This window comes from Bufo bufo, chromosome 1 (genome assembly GCF_905171765.1).
Source record: "Bufo bufo chromosome 1, aBufBuf1.1, whole genome shotgun sequence".
Taxonomy (NCBI): domain Eukaryota; kingdom Metazoa; phylum Chordata; class Amphibia; order Anura; family Bufonidae; genus Bufo; species Bufo bufo.
In genome coordinates, this window is record NC_053389.1 from 455,230,007 (window position 1) to 455,249,164 (window position 19,158).

At 45.5% G+C, this 19,158-nt stretch overlaps 1 protein-coding gene across 1 annotated transcript in view; it reads right to left on the minus strand.

The window, feature by feature from the left end:
• LOC120982817 (ankyrin-3-like) overlaps positions 1–19,158 on the minus strand; it is a 279,530-nt gene that overhangs the window by 214,338 nt on the left and 46,034 nt on the right. The window lies entirely within an intron of this gene.

The following is a 19,158-nucleotide window of genomic DNA, read 5'->3' on the forward strand; positions in this document are numbered from 1 at the left end:
TGTTACCTGTGAATCACATCTGTCAGAAATATTTAATCTGGATGTCTGCATTATATGTCCAAAAGATAAATGCATATATGGGAGGGAACTTAATTGATAGCTTCTGCTGGTAACCTTTTTTTATTATTAAAGATCAATGTATATACATTTACAAGTTAAAATTAGACTCTGATTTACCCACATAGGATTCTGAGATAAAGTGGTTAATTATCACAGATGGAAACCCCTGGCTTTGAGAAATAATGTAATCAAGAGAAGTTGAGCAGGTAACCAGGGAAACCCAGCCGCAGGCGCTTACAGCGTTGCATGTATTCCATGGCCGTGGAGATATATTTCTACTGTGTAGTACATGTCATCCTCTTTCTCACTCTGCAGGTTTCAATTGACTGAAGTAATATTTTAGAACACTTGCATTGTCTTGTACCTAGTGGCTATTTTACCAGAACATTAGCAGGAGAATCTACCAATAATGGGATAATACGAACTACAATATAAAGAACCAAATTTACTTACTACCCGATTTTCTTTAACAATGAGATAACAGATTCCATTATCTCCAATGGCAAGAACTTGTAAATATGTTTAGATTTCTAATGGATTTTGCTGTGCATGTTGCAGATTTTTGTTGTGGATTTTACCCTTTGCAATACAGACAAATCTGTGGTGTTAAAGGGATTGTCCTATGCATCAACTTATTCCCTATCCACATGATAGGGAATAAGTGTAGGATCGGTAGGAGTTTGACTGCTTGTGCCCCTGACAATCACTAGAATGCGGGCCCAGTTTCCCTGTTTCAACAGACCAGCAGACACACATGCATGTTTGCCTATTCATTCCACTCTATGGGACTGCCCTAGTTTGGTGAATCCAAGTGCTTAGCTATCTATGGTAGTCTAAGTTGACTGGAGCGGCGGCTACTTATGCCTGCCTGCCACTTCATTCAAACTCCTGCCAATCTGACACTTCTCCCCTATTCTGTAGATAGGGGATAAGCTGTTGTTGTGTGGCAACACATCTAAAGGGATTGTGCAAGATAGATAAACAACTCTGACCCCCCCCCCCCAATTGTCTAACATACAAAATAATAATAATAATAATAATATACTAATCCCTTTCTCCAGAGCTGAGGAATATGATTGGCTGCAGCAGTCATGGGCCATATGGCACGTCACCACTGCAGTTTGTAAGCAAGCAGCGAGAGGAGATTATAGGAAACTACTATAGGAGCATAGGTTAAATTAGATGTCTTGCTAATTACTTAACTATGCAACTTACCTTTTACAAACATTTATTAAAGGGAACCTATAACCATGAAAATGCAATGTAAGCTACAGGCAGCATGTTATAGAGCAGCAGGAACTGAGCAGATTGATAATTGACTCTGATAACACATGGCACAATGTTATCTTGGTTATCTCGTGACAAAAGCCATTGAAATCCATTGAAAAGTTAGTTTTTCTTGCCATACTTTTTCTTGCAATTCTTTACTTAATGCATTAGTAACATTGTCAGTGTTACCAAGTGTTATACCATTTAGTATGTACGGGTGACTTGCATTATTCCTTCCCATGTGCATAACCTTACATTTGTCAGTGTTAAACCTCATTTGCCATTTCTCTGTCCAAGCCTCCAGTCTATCCAGATCCATCTGTAGCAGTATACTGTCCTCTTTAGTGTTAATTACTTTACACAGTTTAATGTCATATGCAAAAATGTATTATTTACCGTGCAAGCCTTGTACAAGATCATTAATAAATATATTGAAGAGAATAGGCCCAATACTGACCCATGAGGTACTCCACTAGTGACAGTGACCCAATCTGAGTGTGTACCATTAATAACACCCTCTGTTTTCTATCATGGAACCAGTTACTTACAGACTGTGGGGGTTTTAACTCCGTTACTGTGCACACATACACGCGTGTCAGTTCAGTCTTCACCACAGGCAGTGTTTATTTCAGCAAACAAAGGTAAACATGTCCAAACTTTAGCTTTAAGCGTTCCTCAGCCCACACATATTGCATAACATAAAGTCCCACATTCTGTGTTCAGTCCAAATCAGGTAACAACAATATGGTCTCACCACTCTCTGGGGTCTTTCAGAAACCAAGTCCTCCCTCTTAGCTTGTTCAGCTTTACTTAGCCTGTGCACACTTGATCTCCTCAGCTGAGATTCCCACACCCTTTTTAACCACGCAGTAGGAAAACCCTGGATGGAGTACGGGAGTGACCTGTCCCACCCAAGCTCTCTGGTCACTCCTAAAACCCGGACCCAAAATCCACTTTAACGAAAACCTCCCAGCAACCTAATGTTACTGGTATACTTATTTCCGGGAATTATATCACTGAGGCATACATTCTCAGTGAGACGTACTGACCATCCACGATTCTCCCCTCTAGGTTACTACATACCCTGGGCACCTGTTACCATCAAACAATGTACCCTTGATAAGGCGTCGGCATTCCCATGCAACTTCCCGGGCCTGTGTTCTATATAAAAACTGAAATCCTGTAACGTCAGAAACCATCTCGTTACTCTGGCATTACTCCCCTTTTCCTCAGACATCCACTTTAGTGGTGCATGATCTGAAACTAACCTGAACCTCCTAATATCTAAGGGAGTCCAATGCCCACTTTATCGCCAAACATTCTTTTTCCACAATAGAATAATTTTTTTCGCAGGGGGTACGTTTTCGGCTCAGGTATAACACCGGGTGTTCTTCCCCCCTAACCTCTTGGGACATCACAGCGCCTAGACCTACCTCTGAGGCATCTGTCTGCACTATGAATTCCTTACTAAAATCTGGGGCCACTAATACTGGCTGCTGGCACAACCGTAGCTTAAGCTCGTTAAATGCCTGTTCAGCTTCCGGGGTCCATCTAGCCATGACTGACTTTGTACCTTTTGTAAGCTCCGTTAGCGGGGCAGCTATCGTAGCAAAATTTGGTACAAATCGTCTGTAATAGCCCACTATTCCCAAGAAAGCTTTTATCTGTTTTTTTGTAAGTGGATGTGGCCAGGTTTGAATTGCTTCCACTTTGTTAATCTGGGGTTTAATTAGACCTCTCCCTACTACATACCCGAGATATCTGGCCTCTTCCATACCCATGGCACATTTTTTGGGGTTTATGGTGAATCCGGTTGTTCTTAGGGAATCTAGTATGGCTCGAACTTTACCCAGGTGACTCTCCCAATCTGGGCTAAAGATGACGATATCGTCCAGGTATGCAGCTGCATACTTTTTGTGAGGGCCTAAGATCCTGTCCATAGCCCTTTGAAACGTAGCTGGGGCACCTTGTAAACCGAATGGCATCCTTACATACTGGTAACACCCTTCAGGTGTGGAAAAGGCAGTCTTTTCTTTAGCATCCTTTGATAGAGGGATCTGCCAATACCCTTTTGTTAGGTCTAACGTAGTAATATACCGCGCTGGACCTAACCTCTCAATGAGTTCGTCTACTCTTGGCATAGGGTAGGCATCGAACTCCGAAGCCTCATTGAGTTTTCTGTAATCATTACAGAACAGCCATTCCCCAGATGGTTTTGGTACCAAAACTATTGGACTGGACCACCCACTTCGGGACTCCTCAATCACTCCTAGCTCTAACATCCTTTTGATCTCTTGTGATATTACTTCCTTACGAGCCTCAGGGATTCTATAGGGTTTTATGTTTACCCGAACATGTGGTTTTGTTCGAATCTCATGCTCAATACAATTAGTGAGACCTGGCAAATCTGAGAACAAATCCCTATTCTGTTGTAGCAGTTCCTTGCATTGCTGTTTTGGGGATTTGGAGAGGGTCTCCGCAATTGTGACATCCTTAGTTTTAGCCTCTACCACCAAACAAGTCATTTCCAGGGAGTTTCGATCTTTCCACGGTTTTAACAAGTTCACATGATACAACTGGATAGGTTTTCTTTTCCCAGGCTGGTGAACTTTGTAGTTAACTTCCCCAACTTTCTCAACCACCTCATAAGGCCCCTGCCACTTAGCTAGGAATTTGCTTTCAACTGTGGGTACCAAAACTAGCACTCGGTCACCTGGACTGAACTGTCTAACCTTGGCTGCCCTGTTATACACTCGAGCTTGGTTATCTTGGGCCCTCAGAATATGTTCTTTTACTATGGGCATGACCTTAGATATCCTCTCTTGCATTTGTGCAATGTGTTCCACTACACTCTTATATGGGGTAGTCTCATTTTCCCAGGTTTCCTTTGCCACATCAAGTAACCCCCGAGGGTGCCGAGCATATAATAATTCAAAAGGTGAAAACCCAGTGGAGGTTTGAGGAACCTCTCTAATAGAGAACAGTAGGTACGGTAGCAGACAGTCCCAATCACGATCATCCTTCTCTACCACCTTTTTTAACATATTCTTAAGTGTTTTATTGAAACGTTCTACCAGACCGTCTGTCTGCGGATGATATACTGATGTTCGCAGCTGTTTAATTTTTAACATCCGACATAACTCTTTCATGACTTTAGACATGAACGGTGTTCCCTGATCAGTTAATATCTCTTTTGGTATACCAGTTCTGGCAAACATCTGGAACAACTCTCTCGCTATGTTTTTTGATAACGTATTTCTTAAAGGGACTGCTTCCGGGTATCTGGTGGCATAGTCTACTACCACCAAAATATACTGATGACCTCTAGCTGACTTTACTAGGGGTCCTACGAGGTCCATTGCAATCCGTTCAAATGGAACTTCAATGATTGGCAGAGGGACCAAAGGACTTTTGAAATGAGGGACAGGGGCTGATACCTGGCAGGTGGGACACGACTGGCAATAGTCAGCTATTTCCTTATAACACCCCGGCCAATAAAATCGCTGCAGAATGCGTTCTTGGGTTTTAGCTGCCCCCAAGTGCCCCCCTAAAACATGCGAATTGGGCCATCCTTAATATCATTTGTCAATAAGGACTGGGTACCAGCAGTTGTTCCACTACTTCATCCCCCCTTTTGGTCACTCTATACACCATATCATTGTTTATGGCGAAGTGGGGAAATTGATTATCAGCCCCTGGACTTTGGGCAACCCCATTCAGAACTGATACATTGTCCCGGGCACCTTTCAAGGTAAGATCCCTGAGCTGTGCCTCTCCAAAATTGTCCCGAGACACCTCAATATCCAGGACATCGGTCTCAGGGGTTAATTCCTCGTCATCATCACCTAACATCACCGCTAATGGAGACCCTGATATAGCCCCAGGACACTCCAATACCTCTCCCACCACATCACAACTAGAATGCTCAGTACTTGACAGTTTCATCGGGACCTTAGCATTAGCCCACAGGTCCCAGAACAGTGGGAAGTCTCTTCCCAGTATCATCGGGTGCAGTAAGTCTTTCACAACTCCCACCTCATGTAGTACAGTACCACACATAGTGTTTATGAACACCTGAGCGACAGGATAATCCCTTGTGTCTCCATGGATGCACAACACTCCCACATGCTTTTCAGGATTTAATACGTGAGGCACCATGGACGTCATCAAAGTGACCAAACTGCCGGAGTCCAAGAGGGCAGTCACTATAACACTGTTCACGGTCACTTGGCACATCTGGGGTCCTTCCTGGGCTTGGGTCACTGCACTGCACACAGGATGTGCAAAAAGAGAATATGGTTGGCCGACACCGCACTCCATGGGCTCGGTAGACAAAGGGCAGTGCGCTGCTATATGTCCAGGAGCCTGACATCTCCAACAGATAATGGGGCCGGTCTGGACTCGGGTTCCAGTCTCCAACTTTTCCTTAACCGGGGTTTTCCAGTTGGGTCCGGGTTGTAGTCCTTTCTTGGGGAACCCAGTCCCGTTCTTAGAGCCGCGATATGGCCGTCTTAACCCCCCTTTATTTTCCAGGGAGTCCTCCACGCTGATATACCTTTCTACGAGGCCCACCAATTCGTCCGCAGTCTGGGGGTTTCCCTGGGCAACCCAACATTGTATGGGTTTTGGCAGCGTATGGAGGAACCGGTCCATCACCACTTTTTCCACCATTTGAGCTGGGGAGGATGATTCTGGCTGTAACCATTTTTGTACCAGGTGGAACAGATCGAACATTTGGGACCTGGGAGGCTTATCTTGGCAAAACTCCCAGCTGTGAACACGCTGCGCTCGGACTGCATCAGTCACCCCCTGCCGAGCAAGAATTTCCGCTTTTAGCTTGCCGTATTCTTTAGCGTCTTGCAAGGTTAAATCATAATAGGCTTTCTGAGGTTTTCCTGTTAAATAGGGCGCCAACACTTCTGCCCACTGCTCGGGTGGGAGACTCTCCCTTTCTGCCACCCTTTCAAATACGGACAGGTACGCCTCAATGTCGTCCTCAGGTGTCATTTTTTGCAAAGTTTCCCTCACATTTTTTCGGGCTTTAACACTGCCATTTTGACGGGGAAGGCTCACCTCCTCCTGAGATTTGACGGCCTCAGTCAATACAGACATATGTCGTATCAGTAGCTGATTTGTCTCTTGCTGAGCTTGCATAGCCTCCATGTGGGCTTTCTGCTGTTGAGCAGTAGCCTGTTGCTGCAGCAAGTTAGCCTGCACCAATTGCTTTACTAAATCCTCCATGGTTGGATGTTCAGACTGTAATTTCGCTGCAGTTTTTACCCAGGACATTTACCTCCTACAACTGCCGGTGGCTGCGAATTCTAGGAGCGTTGTGCCCGCATCCTCCACCAATTGTGGGGGTTTTAACTCCGTCACTGTGCACACATACACGCGTGTCAGTTCAGTCTTCACCACAGGCAGTGTTTATTTCAGCAAACAAAGGTAAACATGTCCAAACTTTAGCTTTAAGCTTTCTTCAGCCCACAAACATTGCATAACATAAAGTCCCACATTCTGTGTTCAGTCCAAATCAGGTAACAACAATATGGTCTCACCACTCTCTGGGGTCTTTCAGAAACCAAGTCCTCCCTCTTAGCTTGTTCAGCTTTACTTAGCCTGTGCACACTTGATCTCCTCAGCTGAGATTCCCACACCCTTTTTAACCACACAGTAGGAAAACCCTGGATGGAGTACGGGAGTGACCTGTCCCACCCAAGCTCTCTGGTCACTCCTAAAACCCGGACCCAAAATCCACTTTAACGAAAACCTCCCAGCAACCTAATGTTACTGGTATACTTATTTCCGGGAATTATATCACTGAGGCATACATTCTCAGTGAGACGTACTGACCATCCACGATTCTCCCCTCTAGGTTACTACACCACATACAGACATTTTCTCCCAGTCCGAGCATTCTCATTTTATATACTAACCTTTTATGTGGTACAGTGTCAAATGCTTTGGAGAAGTCCAGATATACGACATCCATTGATTCACCACTGTCAAGTCTAGAACTTACCTCCTCATAGAAACTGATTAAATTAGTTTGACATGACTGATCCCTCATGAAGCCATGCTGATATGGTGTTATTTGCTTATTTTCATTGAGATCCTCCAAGATAGCATCTCTTAGAAAACCTTCAAACTGTTTACCCACAGCAAATGTTAAACTTACCGGCCTATAGTTTCCGGGCTCTGTTTTTGCACCCTTTTTGAATACAGGCACCACATTTGCTATGCACCAATCCTGTGGAACACTCCCTGTCAGTATAGAGTCTGTAAATATCAGAAATAAGGGTCTGGCTATGACATTACTTAATTCTCTTAGCATACGGGGGTATATGCCACCTGATCCTGGTGATTTGTCTATTTTAATCTTTTTAAGTCGCTGTTGTACTTCTTCCTGGGTCAGACAGGGCACTTTTAATGGGGAATTTACTTTTACATTCTGCATTTCATCTGACAGTTTATTTTCCTCAGTGAATACAGTGGAGAAAAAAATATTTAATAACTTTGCTTTCTCCTCATCGCTCTCTGCAACTCCCCCCTCATTGCTCTGTAGAGGGCCGACACCTTCAGATTTATACTTTTTACCATTTGTATAATTGAAGAACATTTTCGGGTTAGTTTTGCTCTCTTTGGCAATTAATCTCTTGGTCTCTAGTTTGGAGGCTTTTATTAGTTTTTTTACATATTCTATTTTTTTCCTTATAGTTTTTCATTGCTTCCTGGCCCCCTCCTGTTTTAGTGATTGAAATGCTCTTTTTGTCATTTATTGCTTTCTTTACAGTTATATTAATCCACATTGGTTTCTTCTTGTTCCTTAACCCTTTATTCATATAAGGTATGTACCTCTCACAATTAGATTTTAGGATGCTTTTAAAAATATCCCATTTTGTGGCGGTATTTTTATTTTTGAGGACTTTGTCCCAGTTAGTTACGCCTATGGCCTCTCTTAGTTGGCTAAATTTAGCTTTTTTGAAGTTTGGTATTTTTGTTCCTCCCTGTAGAAACGCTCGTTTGAAGGATAATTAGAAGGTTAATACTTTATGGTCACTATTTCCCAGGTGTCCCCCAACCTGCACATCTGTTGTTCTTTCAGGTCTATTGGTTAATACTACAGTAAGTCCAGTATGGCCGTCCCTCTAGTCGGGTTCTGAACCAGTTGGGAAAGGTAGTTGTCTTTGGTTATTGCCAAGAACCTGTTTCCTTTATGAGATGTACAGCTTTCAGTTTCCCAGTCTATATCTGAGTAGTTAAAGTCCCCCATAATAACCACCTCATTGTGATTTGCCGCCTCGTCTATCTCGTTTAGTAGTAGATTTTCTGTGGACTCTGGTATATTAGGTGGTTTATAATAAACTCCTATTAGTAATTTATTATTATTATTTTTGCCTCCATGCATTTCTAGCCACAGTGACTGCACATGTTTATGTCCCTCACTTATATCTTCTCGGACTGTGGGCTTTAGACAGGACTTTACATAAAGGCAGACCACTCCCCCTCTCCGGTTTTGGCGATCCATTCTAAACAGACTGTAACCCTGTATGTTAACCACCCAGTCATAGCTATAATCCAGCCATGTCTCAGTTATTCCCACTATGTCATAGTCCTCCTCACACATCACTAATTCCAGTTCACCAGTTTTATTAGTCAGGCTTCTGGCATTAGTATACATACAATTAAGGTTTATGTATATTTTTTACCCTACACCTTTCCTTCTGAACTGTTCTAGTCCCTCCTTCCATTCCTCCCCTAGTCCCACTACCTTGCCCCTGGTCTCTATCTGCAATATCTTCCCATCCTATAAAGTAATTACCCTCCCCCCAGTCCTTAGTTTAAACACCCCTCCAACCTTCTAGCCATCTTTCCCCCCAACACAGGTGCCCCTTCCCCATTGAGGTGCAGCCCATCTCTACGATAGAGCCTGTAGCCGATAGAGAAGTTGGCCCAGTTCTCCAGGAACCCAATCCCCTCCTTCCTACACCAGTTCTTGAGCCACTTGTTAACCTCCCTAATCTCCAGCTGCCTTTCTTGTGTGGCTCGTGGTACAGGCAGTATTTCGGAAAACACTACCTTTGAGGTCCTTGCCCTAAGCTTTTCACCTAAATCCCTAAAATCATTTTTAAGGACTCTCCACCTTCCTCTAACTTTGTCATTGGTTCCGATATGGACCATGACCGCTGGATCATCTCCAGCCCCTACCAGTAGTCTGTCAACCCGATCCGCGATGTGTTGAACTCTAGCGCCAGGAAGACAACACACTGTTCGGCGATCACGGTCTGTGACAGATTGCCCTTTCTGTTCCCCTAATAATAGAGTCTCCCACTACCAGCACCTGTCTGGCCTGCCCTGCTCTCCTGGTCCCCTGCTTTTTGGAGCTGACATTCCCCTGACTGGCAGAGGAAGTGTCCGGCTGCAGCAGTGCTGTCCCTGAACCAACATCCCCTTCATCTGCCAACCGTGCAAACTTGTTGGGGTGTGACAGATCAGGGCTAGCCTCCCTGGCACTCTCCCCTCTACCCTGCTTTCTAACTGTTACCCAGCTAGCTACCTCACTTTCCTCAGCCTCTTCGCTATCACCCTCCCCCTCATCTACCCCATAAAGTGCTTGCTCAGTGAGCAGCAAACTCTTTTCCAAATTGTTAACGCCTCTCAGTGTTGAAACTCGCCCGTTTAGATACTAAATTTTCGATTCCAAACGGGTAATTTGCTCACATTTTGAACAATGATATACACCCTCGAACGGCTGTTCCAGGACTGCATACATCAGACAAGATGTGCACTGGACTGTGCTGTCAATAATGGAACACATACTAGATGGGGATTACACAAAGAATGCGAAAAATACAATAGAATGCAGTAATAAGAAACTGATTTACTGCAGTCCCCCACTGAAGTCCCTGAATCTGAAGTCACTTAATCTAGTCACACACTTATACAAACACACACTGTAATCAAACGGCCGCGCAAACTCGCGTTATATGCCTGCTTATATAAATGCAGCTCTCAAAACCAGCCTGTTTTTTTCCTCTAGATTCAAAGGACTGGGCTGCCCCCAAGGCTGGCTTTTTACCTTCTCCTAATTAGACAGCCACACCCTAATTACACACCGGAGAAGGAAGGGGGAAAAAAATGTTATCACAGTATATTCTCAGCTGCTTTGCAATGAACCTTACAGCAGAAGCAAGTCACAGTTTACAACCGTCAAGTTTAGCTCAGCTGTATATCGTATATCGTTTTATGGTAAAATATTAATTACAATTTTTAATTTATTCTTTTACATTTCTGCTCTGAGCTTTGAAGTCAAGGTCCTATCAGTGATTGACAGCTATCTCTGTATGCATAGTCATAGAGGGAAGGCTGTCAGTCATTGATAGGACCTCCTCCTTGACTTCAAAGCCCAGAATGAGCAGGAAGTATAATTTGCAGGTTATACTGAATGAATTTTTCCCCACAAAACAATCAATCTACTTATCTCCTCCTACTTTATAACATGCTACCCACAGCTCAAACACCATATTCCACGTGATGGGTTCCTTTTAAGATCAGCGTTTTACACACCAGTCTTAATCTATACCCCACTGGTATCAGATGCACTACACTTACACAAGGGCTGTATGCCTCTTAGTAATTGTGGTGCATCTGTGTAGCTCCATGCTTCAGAACTGAAATCTACACCAACAAGGGAGCTGATGTAGAGTTCAGGTTTCCTTATGTAGAGTATAACAAATTTGCTATAAAAACGTGAAGAGTGTTGAGCCGGAATGAAAATTCTGAAAAAGTTGCCAAATTTTGGACAAACAATCTGGATCACCCCTAATTGCCGCATGACAGCTGTGGGCTGTTCTGACTACTATGCTAGATAACAGCTGAGAGAGGGTGCTGCAGCACACCAACCTACAGGGGAGGCATTGGAAGTAAAGAGGATGGTAGTGGTGGCAGTGGTAATGAGGGTGGTTGTAGTCCTCATGGTTTCTAACCCTGCTCCAGCTCTACCCCAGGCCAGGTGTGCAGTGATTGGAGGGGCTCATGCCTGGTGGTGGCTGGGGTGTCTTTGATGTTAGATGAGCAGTGCCAGGAGACCAGGTGGCTGGAGTCTGATATGCAAATGACCAGGTTGACTTAGTTAAAGCAAAATATAGTCTCTATTTTATTACTGATTTATTGACTAGATGATGGGTGGCACAGTACAAATACAAGTAATAGGCACAGTTCTCTGATACATTACAAAGTAGGATTTTCCAAAAGGTTGTGTTTAGGGGGTGGAAATGTTAAGGTCTTCTCTAAGTCTCTCTTTAGCTATACAATGCAATCTTCCCTGTTGATTAAAAAAAATGCACCACGTCATGTCCGCCATAATCCGGGCTTAAGCTTGATAAAGGGCACCGTACTAGGGCCCGAAACGTTGCATTAGCCATAAATGTAATCGTGTGTAATACTGCACAAATAAAGCCTTGAATAGCAACTTCACCTGGTGTGCTCTCTCAGCCATCTTTTGTGGAAAATTGCTATTGAAGTAAAGCTATAGCCTAATAGCACTTAGTACCTTATGTCCAGATGCCCCTCTGGGCACCTTACTGGCTCATTTGCATACCAAATAAACAGGATTTTCAGAAGATAGAAAACATCTATTGCTGAAACAAAGGCACATCTAGAAATAAGGTACTAAGTGCTATTAGCCTATGGCTTTACTTCAATAGCAATTATCCTGGTGACAGTTTTCCTTTAAAAGGTCAGGGCAGGCAGGGGGGCTATTCAGACCACCCTCAAAAAATTGACTTAAAAACCCTGCCCCCATGCCCTGTTAAAGGGGCGGGCTGCTGTGGAGGTCACTGTTAAGGGGGCGGGATGCTATTGTGGTCACTGTTAAAGGGGCGGGCTGCTGTGGAGGTCACTAAGGGGGCGGGATGCTGTGGAGGTCACTGTTAAAGGGGCTGCATACTGTAGATGTCACTGTTATAGTGGATACTGTCGATATCTTTTAACGACATACACAAACATTAAATGAAATAGATGAAATATACCAGTGCGAAGCCGGGTCCTTCTGCTAGTGTATATACGTGTATATGCTGCTAGCGGTGTGACATCACATGATCATGCTGGGAGTGTCAAGTTCTGCTGCCATGTTTTGTTTTTATTTGTTAATTTGTTGGCACCGTTGTGGGTAGGGGTGGGCTTATATATTTGGGGGTAATTTTGAATAGTGTTGACATAATGGGGGTCATTTAAAATATTGAGGGCACTTATGGGGGCTATTTAAGATAATTAGGCACTATGGGGCTATTATTAGAGATGAGCGAATCAAAGTTGACAAAGTGGAATTTGATCTGAATTTCAGGCAAAATTAGATTCGCACCGAATCCGAATTTCCTCATGCTTCGTGGTAACGAATTGCATTTTTTCCTAAAATGTCTGCTGCACATGTTAGGACATGAAGCAAAGAACTTTGGGAACGAGGGATCACTCACAATGCCATGCATGCAGCCAATCAGCAGCCAGCCAGCCCTGTGATGTCACAGCCCTATAAATAGCCTCAGCCATCTTGGATTCAGCCATTTTCCAGTGTACTTATTGCAGGGAGAGACATCAGCAGGCTCTAGGGACAGTGCTAGGAAAGACTTTGAAACTTTTATTTTGCTGAATAGAAGTTCAGGGAAGTATCATTAGAAGTGTAGGGAAAGTATAGGGAGGAATTATTCCAGGGTCCAATAGGGGAGTGTACAGCATGGGTAATTGGAACAATCCTATTACACCTTGCTGCACTGACTGGGGATCCAAATTGCCATTATACTGCTGCTTTCAGGCTTGCAATAGATGATACCTCTGTAATTCCAGCAAACCGTTCTTTTATTGGGGTGCAATTGTATGCAAATGTATTACTAGGAAATATTTCTATGTCTTATTAGCCCTTTGTGCGGTGCAGTTATATGTTCTAAAGCCTTTTTTGGCATGTATAAGTGGGGGGGGAAAAGGGCTTATTTGCCATTCAGCGGTGCAGTTATATGTTCTAAAGCTTTTTTTGTCGTGTATAAGTAAGGGGGGGAGGGCTTACTAGCCGTTGTGTGGCAAAGTGAGAAAATTACAGCCCTTTTTGGTGTGTATTAGTGGCAAAAAAAAGTATTCTTTGCCATTCAGCAATGCAGTTATATGTTCTAGAGCCTTTTTTTGTCGTGTATTAGTGGCAAAAAAATTTATTATTTGCAATTCAGCGGTGCAGTTATATGTTCTAAAGCCTTTTTTGGCATGTATAAGTGGGAAAAAAGGGCTTATTAGCCGTTGTGTGGTGAAGTGAGAAAATTCTTTAGGTGAGTGTATGTTCTAAAGCTTTTTTGGCGTGTATTAGTGGGAAAAAAGGGCTTATTAGCCATTGTGTGGTGAAGTGAGAAAATTACAGCCCTTTTTGGTGTGTATTAGTGGCAAAAAAAAAGTATTATTTGCCGTTCAGCAGTGCAGTTATATGTTCTAAAGGTTTTTTGGCGTGTATTAGTGGAAAAAAAAAAGTTTTATTTGTCGTTGTATAGTGAAGTAAAAAAAATACAGCCCTTTTTAGCATGTATTAGTGGACAAAAAAGTATTATTTGCCGTTCAGCGGTGCAGTTATACACTCACCTAAAGAATTATTAGGAACACCTGTTCTATTTCTCATTAATGCAATTATCTAGTCAACCAATCACATGGCAGTTGCTTCAATGCATTTAGGGATGTGGTCCTGGTCAAGACAATCTCCTGAACTCCAAACTGAATGTCAGAATGGGAAAGAAAGGTGATTTAAGCAATTTTGAGCGTGGCATGGTTGTTGGTGCCAGACGGGCCGCTCTGAGTATTTCACAATCTGCTCAGTTACTGGGATTTTCACGCACAACCATTTCTAGGGTTTACAAAGAATGGTGTGAAAAGGGAAAAACATCCAGTATGCGGCAGTCCTGTGGGCAAAAATGCCTTGTGGATGCTAGAGGTCAGAGGAGAATGGGCCGACTGCTTCAAGCTGATAGAAGAGCAACGTTGACTGAAATAACCACTCGTTACAACCGAGGTATGCAGCAAAGCATTTGTAAAGCCACAACACGCACAACCTTGAGGCGGATGGGCTACAACAGCAGAAGACCCCACCGGGTACCACTCATCTCCACTACAAATAGGAAAAAGAGGCTACAATTTGCACGAGCTCACCAAAATTGGACTGTTGAAGACTGGAAAAATGTTGCCTGGTCTGATGAGTCTCGATTTCTGTTGAGACATTCAAATGATAGAGTCCGAATTTGGCGTAAACAGAATGAGAACATGTATCCATCCTCTGATGACTACTTCCAGCAGGATAATGCACCATGTCACAAAGCTCGAATCATTTCAAATTGATTTCTTGAACATGACAATGAGTTCACTGTACTAAAATGGCCCCCACAGTCACCAGATTTTAACCTAATAGAGCATCTTTGGGATGTGGTGAAACGGGAGCTTCGTGCTCTGGATGTGCATCCCTCAAATCTCCATCAACTGCAAGGTGCTATCCTATCAATATGGGCCAACATTTCTAAAGAATGCTATCAGCACCTTGTTGAATCAATGCCACGTAGAATTAAGGCAGTTCTGAAGGCAAAAGGGGGTCCAACACCGTATTAGTATGGTGTTCCTAAAAATTCTTTAGGTGAGTGTATGTTCTAAAGCTTTTTTGGCGTGTATTAGTGGGAAAAAAGGGCTTATTAGCCATTGTGTGGTGAAGTGAGAAAATTACAGCCCTTTTTGGCATGTATTAGTAGCAAAAAACAAGATTTTTGGGAACTCACCTGTAAAATTTCTTTATCGCTTAGTTCATTGGGGGACACAGGACCATGGGTATAGCTGCTGCTGCCCCTAGGAGGCGACACTAGGCTGAAAAGTGATAACTCCTCCCCTGCCGGCTATACCCCCTCCAGCCTGGAGAGAGCATATCAGTTTGTGCCCAAGCAGTAGGAGTAGGAGAAAAAAAAACATACAGGAAACAACCCATAACACAACCAATGCCAGTCGGACCGAACCAGAACTGAGGACCGTACCGGCAAACCAACCGCCATCACTTGCGGTAATAATATAAACAATGGGTGGGAGCTGTGTCCCCCAATGAACTAAGCGAGAAAGAGATTTTACAGGCGAGTTCACAAAATCTCACTTTCTCGCTGGTATCATTGGGGGACACAGGACTGTGGGACGTTCCAAAGCAGTCCATGGGGCGGGAAGAACCCACCCTCATGAAAACTGGCTTGCGGAAGCTCAAGACACCGCTGCCTGCAAGACCTTGCGGCCCAGTGCGGCGTCCGCTGATGCAAAATTATACACCTGGTAAAACTTAGTGAACATGTGCAAGGAAGACCAAGTCGCTGCCTTACACGACTGTGAAGCGGAAGCATGGTGGAAATGACCCCAAGAAGCGCCCACCGCCTTGGTCGAGTGCGCCGTGACACTGAGGGGCGGTACCTTGCCCCGAGAGCGGTATGCTTCCGCAATCGCCAAACGAATCCACTTGGCAATCATCACCTTAGAGGCTGGCAAGCCTTTGCGGGGACCTTCAGGAACAACAAATAGGGAGTCTGTACAGTGGAATGAACTAGAAATGGACAGGTAAATCCTCAGAGCCCGAACCACGTCCAGCTGATGGAATGCTCGCTCCCTAGGATTTGAGGAAGAGGAGAAGAACGAAGGGAGAACCATGTCTTCGTTGACATGGAAGGCAGAGACCATCTTCGGCTGAAAATAAGGTACCGGGCAGAGCACCGCCTTATCTTGGTGGAGAACAAGAAAGGGCTCTTTACAAGAGAGCGTAATTCCGACACGCGCCTAATGGAGGTGATTGCCACCAGGAAGGCAACCTTCCAGGAAAGAATACGGAGGGAAACAGCGTCTAGAGGGTCAAAAGGAGCAAATTGGAGGGAACCTAGGACCAGGTTCAAGTCCCAAGAGGGTAAAGGGGGGGGGGGGGCGACCCGGCAGGACAGTGTGAGCCACCCCTTGTAGAATGGTCTTAACCAGTGCCTGTCCGGCTAAAGGACGCTGGAAAAAAACTAACAGCGCCGACACTTGGCCCTTTAAAGAACTAAGTGCAAGACCCAATTCCAGACCCGATTGCAGAAAGGAAAGGATGGTCGGAAGTGAGAAGCGCAGTGGAGGGAGGCCACGTTCCGCAAAGAAGAGCAAAAAGGACCTCCAAGTTATATAATAAATCTTGGAAGATGTTGGTTTCCTGGTCTTAACTTAATCATGGTGTGGATGACCGGTCAGGAAAATGACGCTGCCTTAGAATGGCGGTTTCAACAGCCACGCCATCAAACGCAGCGACTCCAAACGCTGGTGGAAGACAGGACCCTGAGAGATAAGATCGACTCTGAGTGGAAGAGGACATGGCGTGTCTCCTAGAAGGAGCATGATATCGGTGTACCACGCGCAACGGGGCCAATCCGGAGCAATAAGAATCGTCTGGATACCCTCCAACCTGATTCTGCGCAGGACTTGGGGCAGGAGGGGAAGGGGAGGGAATATGAACAGTAGAGATAACCCGTTCCATGCTCGAGGATCTCTTGTTCGAGAGAAGAAGGCGGGAAGTTTGTTTTTGAGTCTGGATGCCATCAAATCCATCTCTGGTCGGCCCCAACAGAGACAAATGGAGTCGAACACTTCTGGGTGCAGCGACCACTCTCCCGGGTCCACGGTTGTCCAACTGAGGAAATCCACCATCCAATTCTCCACCCCCGGAATGTAGACCGCCGATAGCGCCGATAGGGAGGCCTGCCAGGGAACGCTTTGAGAACGAATCAGCTGCCCAGACCTTAAGCCACAGTTTGCGCTGTAAGGCTACTGTGAGAGCTGATGAGTGGGCCACCAGTGCACCCGCGTCCAAGGAGGCCTCACAGAGACAAGTAAGTACGCTTCCTGTACTTACAGGGGACAAGTAAGGGGACAAGTAAGTACGCTTCCTGGATGTCTATTGAGGAGAGGAAATCTCCCCGCTCCAGTGAAGCAAAGGGACTCCATTCTAAAGTGTTTGACCCGGAGAGACCGGTTCATTCATTCTTGGCGACGACAAATAGGTTTGAATAAAACCCTGTGAAGTGTTCCTCCCAGATCTCTGGGGGGCTGGGACAGAAAGAAATGGTCTGGGGGAGGAGACGCAAACTTGATCTTGTAACCTGAGGTTACAATTTCGAGCGTCCACGCTTCTGAAATATGGGCCCGCCAAATGTCCTGAAAAAGGAGGAGACGACCCCCCACCCATGAGGGTGGGGGCACCCCTTCATGCAGAAGGCTGTTTATTGGCCGAGGGAAGAGTGGGCTGTTCCCTTGGGCGCCAGGCTGGTTGAGGCCGAAAGAATGGCTTTTTTTGCTGGTCTTGCGTGGAGGACTTGGGAGGGGCTCCTGCCGCCGGACGAGTACCTGAGAAGCGGCATTTGAGGACTTAGCGCAAAACGTGCGCTTAGATCTGCCCTGTGGGAGGTGGGTACTTTTACCTCTTGTGGCCTCTGAGATAATTTTATCCAAACGGGACCTGAATAAACAGGAGCCAGAAAAAGGGAGGCCTGCCAGGAAACGCTTTGAGAACAAATCTACTGCCCAGACTTTAAGCCACAGTTTGCGCGGTAAGGCTACTGCGAGAGCTGATGAGTGGGCCACCAGTGCACCCGTGTCCAAGGAGGCCTCACAGAGATATTTCCCCGCCTGTGAGATTTGCAGGGTCAAAAAACTGGAGCTCTGCCAGAAGGAGGTCCGCCGCCAGGTCTTCATTCAACCGGAGTGCCCATTCTGAGACCCCCTTAGCCACCCAGTCAGAAGCCAAAATGGGTCGAAGTGCTGAGCCACTTGCTGCAAACGCTGACTTAGCAAAAGACGCCATACGGCAATCTACCGGATCCTGGAGGGATGAGCCGTCAGCCACGGGAATGGCGGTTTGTTTAGCGAGATGTGCGACCGGAGGATCCACCTTAGGCGGAGAGCACCACTTAGACACACAATCCGCGGGAAAGGGATACAGTAGATCAAGTAGCTTGGATGTGGAAAAGAACAATCTGGGCGGTCCCACGCCTTTGCAATGACCACCGAAAAGTTGTCATGTAAGGGAAAGGCTTTAGAGGATTGTCTGGAGCGGAGAAAAGACACCCCTTGATGGCTCGTGGAGGGGGAGTCATCCTGCGCCTGGAAGGTGTCACGGAAAGCAGTAACTAGGCTGTCCACCATGGAAGCAATCTTAGAAGACTATTATGATCCATATCAGAGTCAGATTCCCCAATCTCCCCATCGGACAGAACTTCCCCTTGGAGAAAGGATGCGTCCGAGTGTGACCCAGGTGGGGGTGGAGATGCCGAGGTGTCAGAGGAGGAATTATGACCTGCTCTGAGCCGCTTGTGTGAAGGTCTGCCCCTAGGTTGTTCACCCGAGGAGGATGCGGACTGTGCAGGTGGGGATTTATCAACCAAATGATCAATGATGGAGAGGGTGGATTGGGATATTTTCGAGAGGTCCTCCACTGCCAGGGACAAAGCACGGGCCTAGTCCGATTCCACATGGTCAGGGTGGTCATGCGGCTGTGTAGGCTCGGGGGGCAGAACCTGTCTAGGCGCACAGCATGCGGAGCACACAGAATCTGGCTGACCGCGAGGGAATTTAATTTTGCATTTAGAGCATGCATAATAACTGGTGGCTGGTGGTATGTGAGGGTTGCTGGTGGGTTCTGACATGGCTGCTAACCAAAACCAATAGCGGTCTCAGGGCTGGAGAGGGGGGTAACCGTCCTATCAGTTTACAGGTGAGTGCAGGTCCAGCGATCCCAGTGCCAGCCAACCGCGATGCACTTCCGGTCGGCCA